Here is a 21,458-nt window from a genome sequence, read left to right as displayed (position 1 = left end):
TTAAGTGAGGAGAGAGAAAGAGGTGATGTTAGAGAGTGAAAGAGAAAAAGAGTTTAGGATTTTGAGTATGGGTAAGAACGTAAATTCATTCCTAATTTGTGGGCGATTTTGATAAGAATGTGGGCGTTATTTAACAACTCCCTACATAAATAGTTAAAAAAAGTCCAACGTTTCATGTATAATGGGACACAGGGAGTAGCTATAAGCTCAAATGTCCTCAAACCTCCTCTAGCCACAAAGTTATGACTTGCCTAAAAGCCATAAAGCAATCATTTGCCCATTTGGATCAGGCCAACCCACATGCCATGGGGCTCACTTCACTAAGGTATAAATATCCAAATAAATACACCAAATAAGATACCTACAATCACAATCTCAACTCATTTATTACACTCGCATGCATTAGGCTATAAACCATACCACTAATCCAACTTTCACGCTTAATTTTGATACGTGGATTACTCATATAATTTTAAGCTTATCAATGTGTTGTTAGTATATTATCTTATTAGCTCGTATAAAACTATACTAAAAACATAAGTATAATTATATTAAATTTTATAAACTATGTATCACACGAGACTAATCCAGTGTGACATTAAAAATGGATGTGTCATTTTGAAACAAAGAGCTAGTTAGTAGTTAGTAAACATTTTATATACAGCCCGTTGTAAGGTGCATCCAATTTAGCTTATTTTAAAATTTAAAATGAGCAAAAAAAATTAAATGAGTAAATAAAACCACTTTTATACACCTACCTCTATGTATATTCGGGTGTACCTACATAATTTATTTTATTTTTTATTTTTTATTTTTTATTTTTTTTGACATGTGTAAATTCAAAATTCAAGATTCGAAATCCATATAAAAAAAAAAAAACTGTTGAGATTTTGTCTTACCTACCTATCAATCTCAAACCACATGTAAACACTAAACACCCAAAAAGTCCACATTTAATAAATCAGTCTAACAAGATACTCATTTACTATTTTTTTTTAGAAACAAGAAACATGATATAATAAATTATCTCATTATATTATTGTTTGTATAGTATATATACACCCCCTCTCATTAACCAAAAACATTGTACAAATCCATTTCTTCATCTCTAAATCTCTGATTCTCTCCTTCCTCTTTAAACGCCATTATCAAAAAGGTTCTCAATCACAAAAAACTTCTCCAATATTACCTCATCTTTTTCTCTTCTTCATTTCAACCATTTGACTTATTCTTTTTTTTATCTACTACTTAATGTTACATTATTATTATTATTATTATTATTATTATTATTATTATTATTATTATTATTATTTGCTTTTATGATTCTTTGACCATTACCATATTTTCCTAATACAACAGCTAACTTTACGCTTCTAGATTTGTCATCATCTATTTCCAAGCCAACATTTGTAACTTGTTTGTTACAAGTATGACTTATTTTTTTGTTCAATAATTTTGATAAGTAAAACAGTTGTCAAGCAAGTTATGTGATCAAGTTATTAATTAAAAATGTGTCAAAGTAATAATTCATTGGTATTATTGTTACTTCTATGGATCATTGTAGCTGCCGGAGTGAGTCCGAAACCGGTGGCGGCTACGCAACGTCGAATATTGGTCGATACAGATGTTGATACGGACGACTTGTTCGCGTTGCTTTACCTCTTGAAAGCTCAATAGATCAGAGTTTGACTTAAAGGTTTGTTTTTTATTTATGTTTTCAAGCTTTGCTCATTGCTTATAATAATCATTCTGCTCCTAGTGCTATGTTTTTAAAACAATTTGATACAAAAACAATTTGATACAAAAATTAATAAATCTGTAGATGACTGTGGCATCAACGTGTGTACTGATGCTACCAACCATATATTGAGTTATAATTAGGCACATAGTTTATAAGCCATTTAAATTATTAATTACTAGATTAACCCCGTGCGATGCACAATTTTAAAATAAGAATTGAATTAAAGACCTTTAACAACACGTACGGAAAGAAAATAACTTCCTCATTTTTCCTAACTAATTTCTAATTAAATATGAATATGCAATTCTCCAAGGTGCATATTTTTCATTTTAATTAAGAAATTTCAATTAAATTATATTATTAATAATTGTTAATAACTCATAAATAACTAAATAGCATAATATATGTCGAAAACCCAAAATTTAAAATTTAAAATTTAAAAATTCAAATGGAATACATTTCAAAGTTATGTTAAATAGGGTAGCTTAAAAAGGAAAAAAAAAATATGACATCATTCTTGCATTTTGAAGGGAAAAAATTAAATAAAAAAAGTGACGTATAAGCAATGATGACATCAGCGGTTGTTATTTTCGTTGATGAAAATTAAAGTTTTAATTAATAATACGGTTGTTAATAATGTTTTTTTTTATTTTTTAATATTTAAAACATAGTTGAAAAAAAATTATAAAATTAGAAAGAAGTGATAACTGATAAGCGAAAGGCGAAATAAATCTTTTCTCCTTCAATTGTTGCCTAGTTGTACCAAACTAGAATCTTGTTTATGAAAAAGAGATACGTGTAAGACCCATTCTCTTTACCTTATTTTTGCCGAACTGAATTTATTTTTACCAAACTTAAATTATTTTTGCTAAATTTAAATTATTTTTACCAAATTGAAATTAATTTAACTAAATTGAAATTATTTTTACTGAACTAAAATTATTTTTAGTGAATTTCTATTATATTTCTTATTTAAAGTTACTGATTTTTACTGAACTGAAGTTATTATATGTCACTTCTCTCATGGTCTCCAGCTTGACCCATCACTACTTTTTTATTACTTATTTTCTATCACATTCGTTGTTTTTCAATAAATTATTAACCTCACTATCTTTCTTTTACCATTTCTTAATATTCCAACTACCCCACTGACCTTTTTATTTATTTATTTTTATTAAAGTGAATTTGCCGGTCAAAGTGTAACACTTATTAAAACACGGAGCGAGTATAAACTTTTCGTTTCAATGTGACTCGAAAAAACCTGATTCAAGTTTTGTTCATCTGTATAACTATGATACAGTAATTTAGCATAACTTTATTATAAAATAGTCACATCTCGATCCGATCTCACCAAACTTGACTCAAGTATCCAAATTAACACCATTATCGGCTGAAAGCTGAATTAGTAAATGGTATTGACGAGGAAATTTGTAATAAAATGTAGGCAGTGACAATCAATACAAACTCATGGACGAATGCTGGTCATGCAGTAAATCAAATATACGACTTATTATTTATGATGGGTCGTGACGATATTCCTATTGGAGTTGGAGGTGAGGGTGGAATTTCAGAACATGGTACAATTTTCCCTGATGTCGGTGGATACCTTCCTATCATCGAACTGGTGATCATTATTACTCACTTGGTATACGCACTACTTTATTACGGAAATTAATTTTGACACACCCTTATGTAAGACGAGCATAAAAAACTGTGCTATCACATAAGGGCGTGCCAAAATCAATTTTGATGTGCCAAAATCATTTACCCTTTATTACATAGTACAAGTATTTGTTTTACAATATATGCACTATTTTGAATTTTAATCTTTACTAATGAGACAACTTTGTTCATAAATAAAATTAATTTTGTATGTTAAACAAAATTATAAAAGTTAATCATTTGAAAATATATGAAATTAATTCAAGTGGTAGAATAATAGCAATACTAACATTTATTGATTTTTATTTATATATACTTCGCATTTGTAATGGTCAAATCCTTCATAAAAGTGTCAAATTTAAATAAGTATTGCATGTGAATAAGGTAAAAAGTGAAAATGATAAATCTTTGGTCAAATAAAAAAAAAAAAATCGGTAACTGGAAAAATGTGTATTTACTACGGAGTATTTAGCTAGCAACTTTCAACAATGTTTAACTCGTATGTTTAATTATTATAATTTAACTAGTCTTCTGGCCCGTGCAATGCACGGCTTGTTCATAGAAAATTGTACTGAGAGATGAGTGAGAAAATACCAATAAATAATTATGAGTGTAATATGTAAATGAAAACATAATTAAAGAAATAAAAATTGTGGGACTTTAATTGAAATGAGACTTAATAGAAAGAAGATTGAGGGACTAAAATCAAAGAGAGAAATTAAAAAGGTTGAATTAAAGAGGGGAGATGAAGATGAAGTGTTTAATGAAAGAGTTAAGAAAAATTGTATAATCAAAAATAAAAAATGTAAAACGACATGTGGCACATTGAGTTGAAAAAGAAGATAAGGAAGTGTAATAGCATGATGACACATGTTTTTTTTGGTTTGCTTTTTTAAATACTAAGTATAGATATCTCAACTACTCCATTTACGTCTCAATATAAAACATTCATTGAAGCAATCTAAAATTATATGTCGATTAAAATATAACATTAAAAAAGAAAAAAATACATACATAATATATTTACAATAAGTTCATACAAAATTGTAATTTTGTTTATTTTTTTTTCCGATAAGAATACAAAATTGTAATGTTAATAGGTATTAGTAAGGGTCTATTCTCTTCAGTTTATTTTCAGTTCAGTTCGGTTCAGCTCCAATTAGTTTAGTTCAGTTTAGCTCCAATTAGTTCACTTCAGTTCATTTCCTAATTTTCTTCTCTCATAAAATATTCAATTCATCTCAATTCAGTAAATCAGAACATGCCCTAAGTTCGAAATTGAAATATATTATACCTTAAAACACACTTAAAACCAAAAATTAAAGAAATTTGAGGAACGTTGCAAATTTTTTAAGATTTCCAAATTCTTGCCTAAATCTCTTGATTAACATGCAGGGCATGACAACATCAGGATATTGTCGATATAGGCAAGCCATTCCTATTGGTCAAGGTGGACGATTGGACATTGACACAAATTTTGGTCTTCGTAAATCATTTCTTCCCCAGGTAAATACATTAAAATAAATTACTCATCTCCTCCTTTTTTTTTTTTTTTTTAAAAAAAAAAAAAAATCAGCACATAATTTATGTGATTTTTACTTGAACATAAAAAAATTATAAAAAAATAATTGGAATATAAAGAAATTATAAAAAAAAACAAGATAGCAATGTTAATATTTTTATTGAAAATTAAGGAATATAAAAGAAATAAAAAATAAAAAATTGTACTTGTTTTGAGTCGTAACCATGGAAAGAGAGATATAGAGTATATTTTCTTATGTGTCCCATTGAGAATTTTGACAGTATTAATTAAGCATACTTAGACCAATATTTATAAATTATACATAATAAAAAAAAATATATAGTTTTGTGGGTCTTGTTGGAATTATCTCAATGAACCGATTATTAATATTCAATTGTTATAATTTATAGTTGATGATAATTAAAGATTTTATGGGTTAATTGTTTTAAAACGACATGCGTGAAATTTCATTATGGGAGATTTAAAAAAAATAAATAAAAAAACAGAGGGAGTATTAAAATAGGAAAGTTTCTCAAAAATAGAAGTATAATACTTTCAAAAACGGCCTCATTTTCTAATTAATCCGTATATTTAAAAAAACGGAGGAAGTTTATAAACATGACTCTAAAATATTTGTATATTTCAAATTAGTTTACCCATTTTCACTTTTGACAATATTTGTATATGTGTCAAATTAGTTACGTGGGATCTTGATGTATATGTTTCAATGTCTATTTAAATAAATTTAATTTTTAGTATTTTTTACAATAATGTAAGTAAATGTATACATTCAATTGTATTGATGTGATTGCATATGTAATTAAAAATAAATAAAAAAAAAAGTGTCAAATATTTTGAAATGGAGGAAGTATTACTTCAATTCCTATGTTGTGGAAAGTTCAACTTATTTGGCATTTACAAGGTTGCTAATTAATGTAGTTCCTCTTTGATCGTGTACATGAAGTACATCTTCACTAATGTACAAGTGAATTATTTTTCAATTATCTTTTAACAATGAAAGTTTTCAATATGGAATAAGGGAAGACGAAGATATTTTCCTGTTCATCAACCTACAGCACAAGAAGTGATGATCGATGTCATATCGAAAGGTCCAACTACTGTTGTTTCTGTCTGAATCTGATTCCCCCAAGAACTCGGACCTGAGATCCTGATACTCCTATCGGCAAGCTGAGAACCTACACAATGAGAAGAAGTTAGCTAACCCGGGTTGGTCCGGGGATAACCACTCTGATGACAAAGTCAGAAAGTGTTTAAGAGGAGAAGATAAGTAAGAGAGAAAGTAGAGAGAGAGAGAGAGAGAGTAATTTTTTTTTATGGCCTCATTAATGAGGTCTTACCTACTATTTATAATGATCCACCTTGACAGGTGGCTCTCATCCATGCAAAGCCTCCTGCGCCAAGTGTCGAGCTTCTGTTGCCACGTGCCGAATTCCGACAAGCCGATATGTCTGCTTTCTGGCGCATATCAGCGCCTTCTCACAATTGTTCAGAGTTTGGTCACGTGCTTTTACAAGATATCGGTCATACCTATATATCATCCCATACAATTAGCCCCCCCAAGTGAGGACGCATGATCATACATCATCGTCCTCAGTTAATGTAGCCAACAAACTTAACCTAACTAGACAAACTTTGGGTTCCACTTCTCATTCTTCAAATTTTACCTTATGTTGGAAGTTTCATGTGATAACGTTTCTTGTACTCTGTCAAGCACTGTGCATTAACAAAACTTTATTGCCGACCTTGCCGTTGCTGCAGTTCGTTATACCCGCTTGGCTTATACTCAAACACTGCATCGGATGAAGCTTGAGGATACCTCAGAGACTCACATCTTTTGCTGAGAAGATTTATTTTAATTTATTATTATTAATTTTTTGTTGTAACTTTCAAGACAACTTTTGTATAGTATTATAATCCCATATTGTATTCATTTGCATTATCTTTGGCATTAGTTCTTAAATTTATACTTTTTATACCTCCTTGACGCATTACTCTGTTAAGTTCTAGTGACTCCTTTTGTTCCCCCCCAAGTGACCTTGTGTGCCGATAGCAGACAAGGTCTACTTGTTACGAAATATATGAGAGCGAAAAACTCCGTTTTCCCCCCAAGTGACCTTGTGTGCCGATAGTAGACAAGGTCCACTTGTTACAAAATACATGGGAGCGAAAAACACCGTTTTCTCCCCCAAGTGACCTTGTGTGCCGATAGCAGACAAGGTCTACTTGTTACGAAATATATGAGAGCGAAAAACTCCGTTTTCCCCCCCAAGTGACCTTATGTGCCGATAGCAGACAAGGTCCACTTGTTACGAAATACATGGGAGCGAATAACTCCGTTTTCTCCCCCAAGTGACCTTGTGTGCCGATAGCAGACGGTCCACTTGTTACAATATGGAAGCGTAACCGTTTTTTCTTTTTTTTTTTTTTTGAAGCGGGAAAATTAGTACACGTGTCGTAAATCCTACCGCTACTTTTTGAAATTGGTTGTCGATTTAGGGCCGTTGGATTTCTGAACCGCCTTTCACCTCAACTGACTTTTCAGTTTCTTCTTTTAGATCAAAATTCCGCCATTTTTTATTTCATTTCTCATTTTTCCAAAGCTTTTTCTCAGTCTCAATTGTTCTTCAACCAAAGGTTTACTTTTTTGACTTTTCTCGATTTCGGTGTACACTTCTCAGTATATTCGGCGTGCTTTTCTTCTTCGTCACTTCTCACCTTTAAGTACATCGTATCAGCGACTTTCGTCAAAGGTATTGCCGCTCCCTAACCCCTGATTTTGCATGTTTGTTTTATTTTCTCATTTTTGAATTAAATGTCTGAAGATAGTGTCGAAGAGAATTTCCCTAACCTTAGTACTGCTAGGCGTCGTTTAATTAGGCAATCCCTAGGCAAAGAAATCGGTAGTAATCAGGGTAATTCATCTTCCCTTTCTGATAACATTGATTATCCATTTGAGACGTTATCTTCTAAAGAAGAGAAACGTGCTTTTATGCTACATAGGACTATTGCCCACCGCGAACGTGCCTATTATCCCACTAACCCTGACATTCCTGCCGATACTGAAATTCTTGACGTTGAGCCTGTTAGTGTTCGTTATCACTTACGCAGCTTTGCTGGGAAACGCTATTTTAATCAATACGACACTAACGTTGGCAATATAGGTATAAACACCATGCCAAGGGTAAAGAGTACCAGTTATCAGCCTCGAGCTGCTGTCCGTGAGGCTACTGAGGCCGCCAAAGCAGCTAAGGCAGCCGAGGCCGCTAAGGCAGTTGAATCCAGCAAAAGACCTGGGCAAGGTCAGGTTGTGAGTTCTTCCGAAGAAGAACCAGTGGCTGATATTCCTTCTAACCCCCAGGAAGGTCCGTCATCCCCCGTTCATGATTCAGCCGTCAACTCGGTTTTAGGAGATGACGAGACTCAAGAAGGTAGTATCAACAATGAAAGCAGGGAAGACATTGTTGACATGACGGCAGAGGTTATCCAGGAAGAGAACCTGGACAAGGGCTATAACTCTGAAATTGACGGAGCTGAATTCCGACAACCCATTACCCTTGCCAGAGATGGAAAAGTGGCCAAGGCAAAAATAAATGACGATTTTAGGAAAACGGCAATTGAAAAAGATTACTGCCGTCGCGCTAAGAAATTTTTCAACTTACCTGACGGGTATGAGCTGTCAATTCCCCCTTCTGGAGCCTCGGTATTAGACTGCCCAGCAGGTTCCGTGGCCGTTTATATGAAGCATTTAGACTTCGGCCTTCGCTTTCCTTTACATCCCTTTGTGGCAAAAATCCTGAAGGCCTGGAACGTCTGTTTAGTTCAGGTTACTCCTCCCACTATTCGGGCCGTTATTTCCACCATCTGGGTCATGCTATATCGAAACTATCCCCTAACCCTTAATGTTTTTAGACGGCTGATTACTCTGAAGAGAGACGGTCAGTCGGATGGGTGGTGGTCTTTATATACCCAACCTCACAAATATACCGTCCACCCCAAACTGACAAGTTGCAAGGGCTGGCAAGTGAGGTTCTTTTTCATGTCGGTTCTTGAGGACTTTCCTCTAAGAAGAACCTTTTACCAGCCTCATCCTCGCTTTGACTCAATTCCCGAGAGGGATCTCGGTAAACATGAAGAGAGAGCCGTCAATCATTTTGACGTTTCAGAATTTGATGAAGGTGACGGCAAGGTCCGCATAGTTCCTAAGGTGTGGGTGCCGAATGTGAGTTACATTCGGGGCAACGCGCTGTTGTCTCGTGTCGGTCTCTATTGGACTGACCATTATGGTACTGTTTATTTTATTGAATTTCTCTTTCTCTTTTTTTTTTAAATATTATCTGTACCTAGCTGATTGAATTTACATTCTTTTCTCTCAGGTATTGACAAGTTGGACAACAGGCAACTCGGCTTATCTTCCGACGGGAGAAGAGTTCTCAGACGTTGCCCTAAAGCTTCAAGCCCCTACGATACTCTTGCTACCGTTTGCGGCCGCGCTCCAGCTATCAGTGCCAAAAGAAGAGCTGAGATCATGGCCGATGACAATGCCAAGAAGAGAAAGACGACATCTCTGGCCAATCGACGAGGTGGAATTGTGATCTCCAGCCCCAGACAATTTGAAGGGCGAGGTGGGAAAAAGAAGGACCAATCGGAGTCCGAGAAGACTCCACCCACCACCAAAACTAAGAGCCCTGAGGCCATTGTGAAGAAGGTTATTAAGGGGATTGAGATCGAAGATCTCACTTCTGCCGAGTCCCCTCGTCAGCTTCAGCCAACCGTCATAGTTGCCCCTACTACGGTTGGCTCTGATTCAAGTATTCCGGCCCTGACGTATCGGTCCAATCAATGGATTGAACGAGTCTCTGGAAGGTTTCCAAACGAAGTTCTGAAGGGTTTCGCCGTCCCTGCTGGTCATTCCGGAGACCGTTGGCAACCCAACATGGATGTCGGCCGGAATGAGTCTATGATTACCGATGACCCAATGCAAGGTGGGAATCTCGGTTATCGGCTTTTGAGCAATCTCACTCTGCCGATGGACAGGCCTGCTGGTCCAATCGGCCCCCTTGCTGATACTCATATGCATAACATGATGAAGGTACCCTAACTCTTCCTTTATATATTTTTACATTTGGTGTACGGCTTCGATATAGACTTATTCTGTTTACCTTATTCTTAACTGTTCATATTTTTTTTAGGCTGTCATGTCTGGTACAGAGCTCGTTGAGATGTACCGTTATTATCAGGAGAAACATCATCAGGCCTCTTCCAGCCAAAGTGCCATGCAGGAGATCATCAATAATGCTGAAAGAGCCTTAGATGACTTGAAGAAAATAAAAGAGAGAGATGACAAGGAGATGTCGGAGCTGAAGGTTAAGGCGGAGAAGGTCGCCAGTCTTGAGCTAGAGGTGCAGAGTCTGAAGACTCAGATCACTGAGAAAAATAAGGCTATTGAGCGCCTTCCCTCGGTTGAGAAAGATCTCCGCGATGCCAGAGTTAAAATTAAGAGCCTTGAAGAAAAGGTTCAAAAAATGGAAGCTGACAAACCTGGTATTCGTCAGAGAGCGGTTGGCCGTTATATAGCTTCCAATGAGTTCTGCTCCAAGCTCCAAGATCGTTTTGATGGAGGTTGGACGGCTGCTCAGAGATGTGTCGCCCACGCTGCCGGTTGGAAGAAGGAAGATTGGGCTAAGGTTGAAAAGGCTTTCAACGAGGAAGCCTACAAGATCCCTTCCGGCTTCGAGGCACAGCAATTCTCTGAAGAGGACTTGTACAATCTGGTGCCAAGTGCTAATGATGGCCCCAAAGATCCCAGCATTTTGGATTCCCCAGTGACTGAGAATGCACAAGCTTGAAGGGGCGGGCAGTCATCACCGACATCTTCTTGTGGGTCTTGTATTATTGGACCTTATCAGCTATAACTATCCTTTTATCGTCTTTTGTATGTTTCAACATTTATTTCGACAATGCTGTTTTATCGGCATATACCCCTTTTTTGTGGTGATGCCTGTCGATTGTCAACTTTGTTGTTATGTAAACTTAACTCATTTTCATTACATCCTGTCATTTATCAGTTGTTTACAAATTTAAACATCTCTTATCATACTGAAATACAATTAGGGATAAAATACATAAAACAATTCACAAAAGATAGGAATTTACTTGACACTCAACAGAGAGTTGTCTGATATCTGACAACTTCCAGCAATTATCAAACTTGACAATATCATAATCATACTACAACGGCCTTAACAACTATCACGTAAAAATTACCAAAGCATGATATCTATCTCATTCCTTACTCCCCCCAGTGTACATAGTTTGTATTAGAACTATGTATACTAAGTAGTAATCATTTGTTGCTGGTCCAGATTATAACATTGGTCACCTACTGCTTTGTTGTTTCAGCCAGTTAGGTACCCTCTCGGCGATCACTTTCTGAGCTACGCCTCATATCGGCGTATACTCGAATTGATTTTGCCGGTATTATATTTTGAACCAGCAACCTCGTGAGTTAACGTATACAAGTGATCAGGTTGTATATCTATTAACTTCACGGAAGCGGTTTTGAGCTGTCCGTCCCATTTAACGTTGTTCTGTTAAATGGAGGATGCCTATTTCCAACACATATTGTCTGAATACTTCTTCATTCATCACTGATACCCTTTTTGATATCAGCTTCACATGAAAATTGTACATTACACATAGTATTTCTTCAATACAGCCGAGTTCCATACATTCTTCAGGGGTGCCCCATCCAAAGTTTCTAGATAAAACGATCCTTGGATGACGACATCTCTAATTCGATAAGGTCCTTCCTAACTTGCAGTCAGCTTTCCATCTTCCTTTCCCTTACCGGTTGCCGCTGTTCTTCGCAGTACCAGATCTCCCACACTTAACGGCCGATGAGATACTCTTCTGTTGTAGGCCCTTGACATTCTTTCCCTAAATGCAGCTGACTTAACTGCTGCTTTTTCTCCGAGCTCTGGCAAGAAGTCTAACTGTTGTCGTAGGAGTAAATCATTTTAGTCTTCACAGTAATGCTGGATCCTAAATGTCGGCAACCCAACTTCTGCTGGTATGACTGCTTCTGTTCCAAAAACTAAAGTATAAGGTGATTCACCTGTGGCCTCTCTAATTGTTGTCCTGTTTGCCCACAATATCTCTGGTATCAAATCTGCCCACAAACCCTTTGCATCTTCGATCTTCTTTTTAATTGCCGTTATTATTTGCTTATTTGCTGCTTCTGCCTGGCCGTTAGACTGTGGATGACATACTGCTGCATAAGCAAATTTCACCTTGTACATCGTTAAGAGATCTTTGACTGGCTTACAGTCAAATTGGGTTCCATGATAAAAAATCATCGCCATCGGCAACCCAAATCTTGTGAAGATGCTTTTCCATATAAACTTCTTCACTTCTGATGTCGTTATCTTTGCTACCGGTTCTGCCTCAATCCACTTTGTGAAGTAGTCAATCCCCACTATCAGAAATTTTCTTCCACCCGTGGCCGATGGGAACGGGCCTACTATATCCATTCCCCATTGGGCAAAAGGGATTGGATTTAATATCGGAGTCAGGTCATTAGGAGGCAAGTTGATAACTGGGGCAAACTTTTGACACTTCTCGCATCTTTTAACATAAGCTATTGCATCTGCATTCATCGTCGGCCAGTAGTATCCCCTTCTCATTGCTTCTCTGGACAAGGCTCTTGCTCCGAGATGGTTACCACAGCTTCCTTCATGCAATTCTTCTAACAACCTTGCTGACTCAAAATCCGTTATACACCTTTGCAATGGCAGTGAAAACCCCCTTTTGTATAACTGACCTTGGTACATGACAAACCACACGCTATCTTTCCTTAATCTTTTCAACTCCTCCTTATCCGTCGGCCTCGCACTATAGATGAGGTATGCCAATATTTTATCATACCATTGGTCCCCAACATCAACACACAAAATTTCTGCCGACATCTCATCTATGCTTCTCTGCTTTAAAACCTCCACCATGACCGTCCTTTCCAAGTCGTTAAAACTTGAACTTGCCAACCTTCCTAGCGCATCTGCTTGAGCATTTTTCAATCTCGGAACCAGTTTTATCTCAAAGTACTGCAACTGCGCTGCTAACTGTTTCATCTTCTCCAAATACTTCACCATTGCCGGCTCTCGAGTTTCATATTCTCCACTAAATTGACTTGATACCAGCTGAGAGTCAGTTGTTAAAACCAGCCGTTTTGCCTCTGTCGCTATTGACAACTGCATTCCAACCACTGCAGCTTCATACTCGGCTTCGTTATTTGTTGCCTTGAACTTAAACTTCATGGCATATTCAAACATTTTCCCGTCTGGAGCCGTTATCACAATTCCAGCCCCAGACCCCGTGGCAGTTGCTGATCCATCAACTGATACCTGCCATGTTCCCAGTTCTTCCTCTTCATCGGTGTATGTGGTTTTAACAATGAAATCCGACAATGCTTGAGCCTTAATGGATGTTCTAGGCTTATAACTTATTTCATACTCCGATAACTCAACTGCCCATGCCAGTAACCTACCAGACGTATCCATTTTATGCAATGATTTCTCTAAAGGGTGATTGGTTAACACCTCTATTGGATGTGCATCAAAGTAAGGCCTCAACTTCCTAGCTGCCACTACTACTGCTAACGCCATCTTCTCTATCACTGGATATCTGCGTTCTGCCGCATTCAATACATGACTGACAAAGTATATCGGCTGCTGCTGCTTCTTCCTTTCTATTAACAGAACGGCTGCTACCGTTTTTGGCGATGCTGAAATATATAGCTACAACACTTCTCCCTTCTCGGGCCTGGCAATTGTGGGAAGAGATCTAAGATGATTCCTTACTACTTCCAGGGCATCACTTTGTTCCTTTCCCCACTTGAATGCTTTATTCTTTCTTAATACCATGAAAAACGGAAACGCCTTGTCGGCTGACTTGCTGATAAATCTGGTCAGTCCTGCCATCCTTCCAGTCAATCTCTGTATATCACGAATGGTTTTTGGTTGTTTCATTTGGAGTACCGCATTTACCTTATCTGGATTTGCATCTATTCCCCGTTCGCTGACCATAAAGCCCAAAAACTTCCCTGATCTGACCCCAAACACACACTTCTCCGGATTCAGCTTCATCTGGTATTTCCTTAACGTCTCAAATGTTTCCCTCAGATCCGCTATATGGTCCCCTTTTTCTTTAATTTTCACTATCGTATCATCCACATACACCTCAACATTCCGGCCTTTCTGCTTCTCAAATATCTTGTCCACCAACTTCTGATAGGTTGCCCCTGCATTTTTCAATCCAAACGGCATTTCCTTATAACAATACACACCGACATATGTTATAAAAGCCGTTTTATTCCTGTCAGCCTTATGCATGCTGACCTGATGATATCCTGAAAACGCATCCAGAAAACTAAGCATTGCATGACCAGAGGTTGAGTCTACCAGCCTGTCTATCCGGGGTAATGGGTAGCAATCCTTAGGGCAAGCTTTATTTAAATCTGTAAAATCCACACACATTCGCCACTTCCCTGTCGGCTTTCTCACCATTACTACATTAGCCAACCACTCGGGATATGTACAAGGCTCAATGAACCCTGCCGCTAAGAGCTTATTCACCTCAGCTTGGATTGCTTCTATTTTTTCAGTTGAGAAATTGCGTTTCTTTTGCCTTATTGGTCTGAATTTTCTATCAACATTCAGCTTATGCTCCATCACCTCTGGATGTATTCCCGGCATCTCACTTGCCGAAAACGCAAAGACATCTGCATTCTCTTGCAGCAGGCTTATCAAATTACATCTTGTATCTACGTCCATATCGGCCCCAACCTTCACTGTTCTACTTGGATTGCCCGGTTGCAACTCAACCTGGACAGTTTCTCCCCCTGGTAACGGCCTTGGGGTTTCCTCAGGCCTTGCATCAAAGTTTTTCATTGTCAAATCTTGAACCGTTGGTTCACCTTCCTTTATCGGATTACACGGTATCGGAGCACTGCCAACCGGATTCTTCAAAGCTGTCACATAGCAGGCCTTTGACATCACCTGACCTCCATATACCTTCTCCACAGCTCCTAAATTCGACACATAAGCTATTGCTAGATGATAAGTTGACACAACGGCCTGCATATCATGTATTATCGGTCTGCCGATAATTGCGTTGTAGGCTGACTTAACATCTACCACCAGGAACTCTGCCATCACATCTCTTGCTTGCGGCCCATCACCCAGCTTAACCGGTAACACAATGCTCCCTTCTGGCCTTACAGTTGACCCATTGAAGCCAATCACGGGATATGATACCGGTTTCAGGTACTGCCTTCCTATATTCATCTCTTTAAAAGCTTGCATGAACAACACATTTGCTGAACTACCTCCATCCACCAGCACTCTCTTGATGTCAGCCCCATTTATCTTAATTTTTAGGACTAATGGGTCATCATGCGGGAACACTATACCCCTTGCATCTTCTTCTGTGAACACCACTTGAGGTATCGATGCTGGCCGAGGACGATTGTCCACATCCAAAGCACAAACTAGATGACGGTGATAAGCCAAATGCTTCTTTGCTCCACTAATTGTCCCCCCCATGAATCGTTCCTCCCGTTATCACATCTACCTTTCCAGTAGATAACGGTGGTATTCCTGCATCCCCTTGTCGGACTATTCCTCCTTGCGCCCTTTCAGGCCTTGCCTCTATCCGTTGCCTCTCAACTATTTGTGCCGGTTGCTGATTCCTGCCTGCGTTCAACCGGTATTGTGCCAAATGCCCTTTTCTGATCAACTCCTCAATGTTGTCCTTCAACTGTGTACACTCCTCTGTATAATGCCCCACATCCCTATGGAACATACAATATTTCTTCACATCCCTTGGCCTTGCCTTCATGGGAATCGGCCTTGACCAATCCTCTCTATTCTGATTTACTGAGTAGATTGCTGCCCTTGGTGTGTTCAGGGGAGTATAAGTGCTATATCTCATTGGCAGCCTTGTTGGTCTGGAATCTTGCCGGCTTCCTCCTCCCCTTCTTGGGGCAGGAGCTCTCGGCCTACTTCCTCCAGACGATGTCCCTTCATACTGACTTTGCCCCTTTCCGGCAACGACATGTCTGCTACTTGTCTTCATCAATTCTTCGCTCTTGATGTAATCATGAGCTTTGCTAAACGCCGCTGCTAATGTCGGCAGGTTTTTCCTTGTAAGGTACCGTTTGAAATCAGAATCTGCCAAGCCATTCATTAAAGCCATCACAGCTATTTCTTGTTGCAGTTTTGGGATTGTATTTGCCTCATTGTTAAATCGCCTAATGTAATCCCTCAAGGATTCATCCGATTTCTGCTCCACGGCCATCAATTCTCTAGAGGTTCTCTGCCTCACACTGTTGCTGACATACTGACCCACAAACATCTCGGTCAATCTTTCAAAACTATCTACTGACCCAACTTCAAGGTTGTTAAACCAATCGGCTGCAGCCCCAATCAAAGTAGTCGGAAAGACCTTACACCAGACTGCATCCGAGTTGGTATACAGCATCATGTGTCCCTCATAGGACGTTATGAATCTTGCCGGATCCCCTCTTCCATCATACCTACAAGTCGACATTTTCACCTTTTCCATTGGCTGGTCCAAAATATGCTGGGCAAATGGGGACGCCCTTAACTGCACCACTGTTCGCACTGCCTGCCCATCTACTTGCGAACTTCTCTGCTGCTGGGTTCTGGTACTCACGGTGCGACTTGAGGATTGTTCAACCCGCCGTGACATTGTGTGCGATCTTATCGGCGATTCATGTCGGGATCTCCTCGGCGAGTTCATCAACTGATTGTGTTGCTCCTCTTGGTTACGGTGTAATGCTCCTCTATCGGCCTGAGCGGCCCCCCTTTCAGTCTGTGCCGCCTCAGCCTCCTTTCTCTTCCTACTCATTGCACTCATCACCCTTGCTGCCGTTTCCAATTCATCTGGCGTGAATGCCTCCATAGGATCCTCTGCCTCTCCTCCACCTACAGGGGAGGTTATCGGCATGTGAAACTGGTTACCCACTAAGGTATGGGTTTCATCCACTATTTCCACCTGAGGTTGTTCTACTGGTATTTCAATGTTTCCGGCCATGATTATCGCTGTTATATATATGTTTTGTGTGAGGTTCTTAGGCGATAGAAGTGATCAATGTCCCCTCCTTCTAGCGCCAAATTGTTTCTGTCTGAATCTGATTCCCCCAAGAACTCGGACCTGAGATCCTGATACTCCTATCGGCAAGCTGAGAACCTACACAATGAGAAGAAGTTAGCTAACCCCGGGGTGGTCCGGGGATAACCACTCCGATGACAAAGTCAGAAAGTATTTAAGAGGAGAAGATAAGTAAGAGAGAAAGTAGAGAGAGAGAGAGAGAGAGAGAGAGCAATTTTTTTTATGGCCTCATTAATGAGGTCTTACCTACTATTTATAATGATCCACCTTGACAGGTGGCTCTCATCCATGCAAAGCCTCCTGCGCCGAGTGTCGAGCTTCTGTTGCCACGTGCCGAATTCCGACAAGCCGATATGTCTGCTTTCTGGCGCATATCGGCGCCTTCTCACAATTGTTCAGAGTTTGGTCACGTGCTTTTACAAGATATCGGTCATACCCAGATATCATCCCATACAACTGTATTTCTTATTGGGTTACACACAAATTTTGCAATTTTTCTTATGAGTAATCCCCTGCTAAAGAAAAATGTTGAACACATATATATAATGGGTGGAGGTGTGAGATCAAAGAATCCAACAGGTTGTTGCCCCAAAAACGCTACCTCCTCGTGTAAGCCCGAGCAGTGTGGTGATCATGGTAACATGTACACTGATTATACAAGTAACCCTTATGCAGAGTTTAACATGTTTGGAGATCCATTCGCCGCGTACCAGGTGGATTAGATCAATCTTTTGTCAATCTAATAATGAGAAATTGGCACAAGTATATTATTCACGTGCTAAGACATATATATACAATTGTTTGTTTTTTTATAATAGGTGATTCACTCAGGAATTCCAATCACACTTGTGCCCTTAGATGCTACAAACACAATTCCCATAACAAGACAATTCTTTGAAGCATTCGAGTCGAATCAGAAGTCCTATGAGGCTCAATATTGCTTCAAGTCTTTGAAGTTTCAACGCGATACCTGGTTTAATGACCAATTTTACTCAGTACGTTCCCACAACTATTGGTTAGATTTATTGTACTACCACTTAAACTTTTAGTTCCAACTTTGAAATATTTTATATTTCACAAATAATAGCTCAAAGTTGCAAATAAAAGTTAATGTAGTATGTTAGATGGATTCTATGAAGTATGCTAAAGTAGTATACGACTGTTTTAATATTTGCAGAGCTACTTTATGTGGGACTCTTTCATGGCCGGTGTAGCAGTCTCGATCATGAGTACTCCAAATAACCCAAATGGAGAAAATGAATACGCCGAAATGGAGTACATGAACATAACTGTCCGTACTTCAAACAAGCCTTATGGGGTATTAGATGGATCAAATCCATTTTTTGGTGGACGTAAGACGCCAAAGTTTCACCTAGAGAAAGATGGGGTGCATAGTGGTCATGTACAAAAGTCACTCCGAGATCCTTTTTGTATTATCGAGAATAATAAAAGAAGATGCAAGGTAGATTTTCGTAACATCTATGGTTCATGCTTCACAAGTTTTAGTTTTCATGATGCTTTTTTATTTTCATCGGATTGATCTTAATATTTTTATTTGAATGTATGATCATCCGCAAATATGTATATTGCAGGATGGCTATACTGAGGAGGTAGGTCATGGCGGTGTACGAGTTCTTGTTGCCACAAGAGCTAAGCCAAATAAGGATACTAGTAGCCCTCTTGACAGAGAGTTCTTCATAAACTTCTTGGATGTAAGTGTCTTAAAGAATATTATTCAAATTTAATGAATAAAAACAAAAGAAGTCAATTAATATGAATTCTTATATGCAGGTTTTGAATCGACCTAAACAATCTGGAAGATTCAACCTTACAACACAATTTCCTCATTACAAGGAAGTGTTTTATACACCAGACTTCAGAGCTTAAAAGCTCGGAAAGCCTATCATTTTTGACATGGATATGAGTCCAGGAGACTTCCTTGCTCTTTTCTACCTACTTAAAGTGCCAGTTGAAGTACTTCATCTCCGAGTACGTTAGATTTCTTTGATTTTGTAGGTTTTAAATTTTCTAAGAATGAATTTAATTTTCCTCAATTGCCATCTGATGCAAATGTTTTCGAACCAGGCAATATTTGTAACTCCTACAGGGTGGGCAAATGCTGCAACCATAGATGTTGTATACGACGTATTGCATATGATGGGCCGAAATGACATTCAGGTAGGTCTAGGAGATTCTTTTGCAAGAAACCAGTCAGATACTGTGAACTCTGCCGTTGGAGACAGCAAATATGTGAAAGCGATCCCTCATGGGAGTGATGGATTTTTGGACTCTGACACCCTATATGGACTTGCAAGAGATTTACCGCGCAGTCCAAGAAGGTTAAATTCATTCTACACCTTATCCTTCTTTGTTGTTTAGAGAGTTACAAGGGCAGGGGTGAGAATCAATCTAAGGATCTCCTGGAAAGGGGAGAAAACTCTAACCACTTGAGCTATCACTCACTCTCATACCTTATCTTTTGCATAAATGTAGATTTGTTATACTCCTTCTATTCCTGAAAGTTTGACTCACTTTATATTTACGCGGTCTCCAATTAACATCTTTCACCATGAATATCTTTGGCTATGTATAAGTGAAAATTATAAAATGTTGATATTTGAAAACTTTATAATAAGGAGAATATGATAAGATCGATCATGCTAATTTATTTGTTTTATAAATCATAACATGTGGTCAAACTTATTTTATTTTGACCACATGAATAGAGTAAGTCAGTCGAACTTTCAAGGACGGAGGTAGTATGAACTATATGTACATGGTACCTTTAATAGTGTCTAAAATTATACTAACATTTTGGTTTCAGGTACACTGCAGAAAACTCTGTAAAATTCGGAGCTCCACGTGATACCGATCATCCTAAACTGCGGCAACCTCTAGCTCTAGAGATATGGGAGAATGTTACAAATACAATCAGTCAAAGGAAAAAGATAACAACCTTATCAAAAATACTCTCTTCAGATAAAGATGCAGTGTCTAAAATTCAGGTTGGTAAATAGAATTTTTTTTTCTTCCATTATACCTTGTTTAACATGCACTGATAATACGTTTACGTCTCAGGATGTGTTTGTTTTAGGAGGACACATAAATATTACTGGTACTTCGGGCAAGGGGAACCTGTTTACCATTCCATCAAACAAATATGCTGAATTCAATATGTTTCTTGACCCATTGTCTGCAAACATGGTGATTGAATCCAAACTTCCTATAACATTGCTTCCATTGGGAGCTCAGCGACAGATTAGCTCGATTCCTTCATTCCTAAATAGACTTTCTCGGGCTAAAAACACCCCAGAAGCACGGTTTACACACAGGCTTGTGTCGAAGCTGCTTAGCTTACAAAAACAATATCAATATCAACATGTGGTAAGTCAACTAATTATATTGTTAAAATTATGAGAACTTTTGTTATTTTTAGGTCCCATTCACTTCATCGTATTTTTGTTGAATTGAAATTATTTTTACGGAACTAGAATTAGTTTTACTAAACTGCAATTATTTTTGCTGAACTAAAATTATTTTTGCTGATATTTTATTATGTTTCTTTTTTAAAGTTACTGATATATACGTACTAAACTGAAATTATTTTTAGTGAACTGAAATTAATTTACTAAATTGAACTTATTTTTACTGAATTGAACTTATTTGCTAAATGAAATTATTTTAAGTGGATAATATTTTTGTAAGGTAAAGGTGAAAGTAATAGTAAAATTGATGCAGGGCATGTTTATGGGGGAGATCCTTGGTGCTGTAATGTTGGCTGATTTTTATCCATTTAAAAAGTCGAGCTTCCAAGTTAAGCCGATCAAAGTCCTTGCAACAGGCAGTGAAGATACAGATGGACAAATGATAATAAATGCTAAAATCGGAACACAAGTGAGAATATTAGAAAGTTTTAATGAAACGAAATACTATGATTCTTTTGCAAATCGAATTGGTAACAAGAAGCAATCTGCAGTGGTGGGAAGCTTTTCGGAACAGAGAAGAATATGGACTAGAGTACATCATGATTGAGTGAATGGATTTGTATAATTTATAAGAGAAACGTTTATAATTTGTACTCATTGGTACTGAAATGCAAAGATTATAATGCAATGAGTACAAGAAAAGCAAATACATTACAAGATAGAAAAGAAAAAATGGTCTTTCATGTTCATTTTCTCAATATATTTATTTTCGACTAGCTCTTATCTTTTCTTGCAAGCTCATGAACAACCACTAAAGTGATGCTGGTAATGGTGGTGGTATTGGTGTGTTGTGTGTATATATGGTGGCCTAACTAAGGGAAAAAGGAAGAGCTAGATA

The 21,458-nt window shown here is 37.8% G+C and overlaps 1 pseudogene; it reads left to right on the top strand.

Annotated features, from left to right (window-relative positions):
* Positions 1–1,509: 1,509 nt before the first annotated feature.
* Positions 1,510–21,167, top strand: LOC145581117 (nucleoside hydrolase 3-like; annotated as a pseudogene).
* The last annotated feature ends 291 nt before the right edge of the window (positions 21,168–21,458 follow it).

The sequence above is a fragment of the Chenopodium album genome, chromosome 15, assembly GCF_948465745.1.
Source record: "Chenopodium album chromosome 15, dcCheAlbu1.1, whole genome shotgun sequence".
Classification (NCBI taxonomy): domain Eukaryota; kingdom Viridiplantae; phylum Streptophyta; class Magnoliopsida; order Caryophyllales; family Amaranthaceae; genus Chenopodium; species Chenopodium album.
This window is presented reverse-complemented; position numbering and strand designations above follow the sequence as displayed.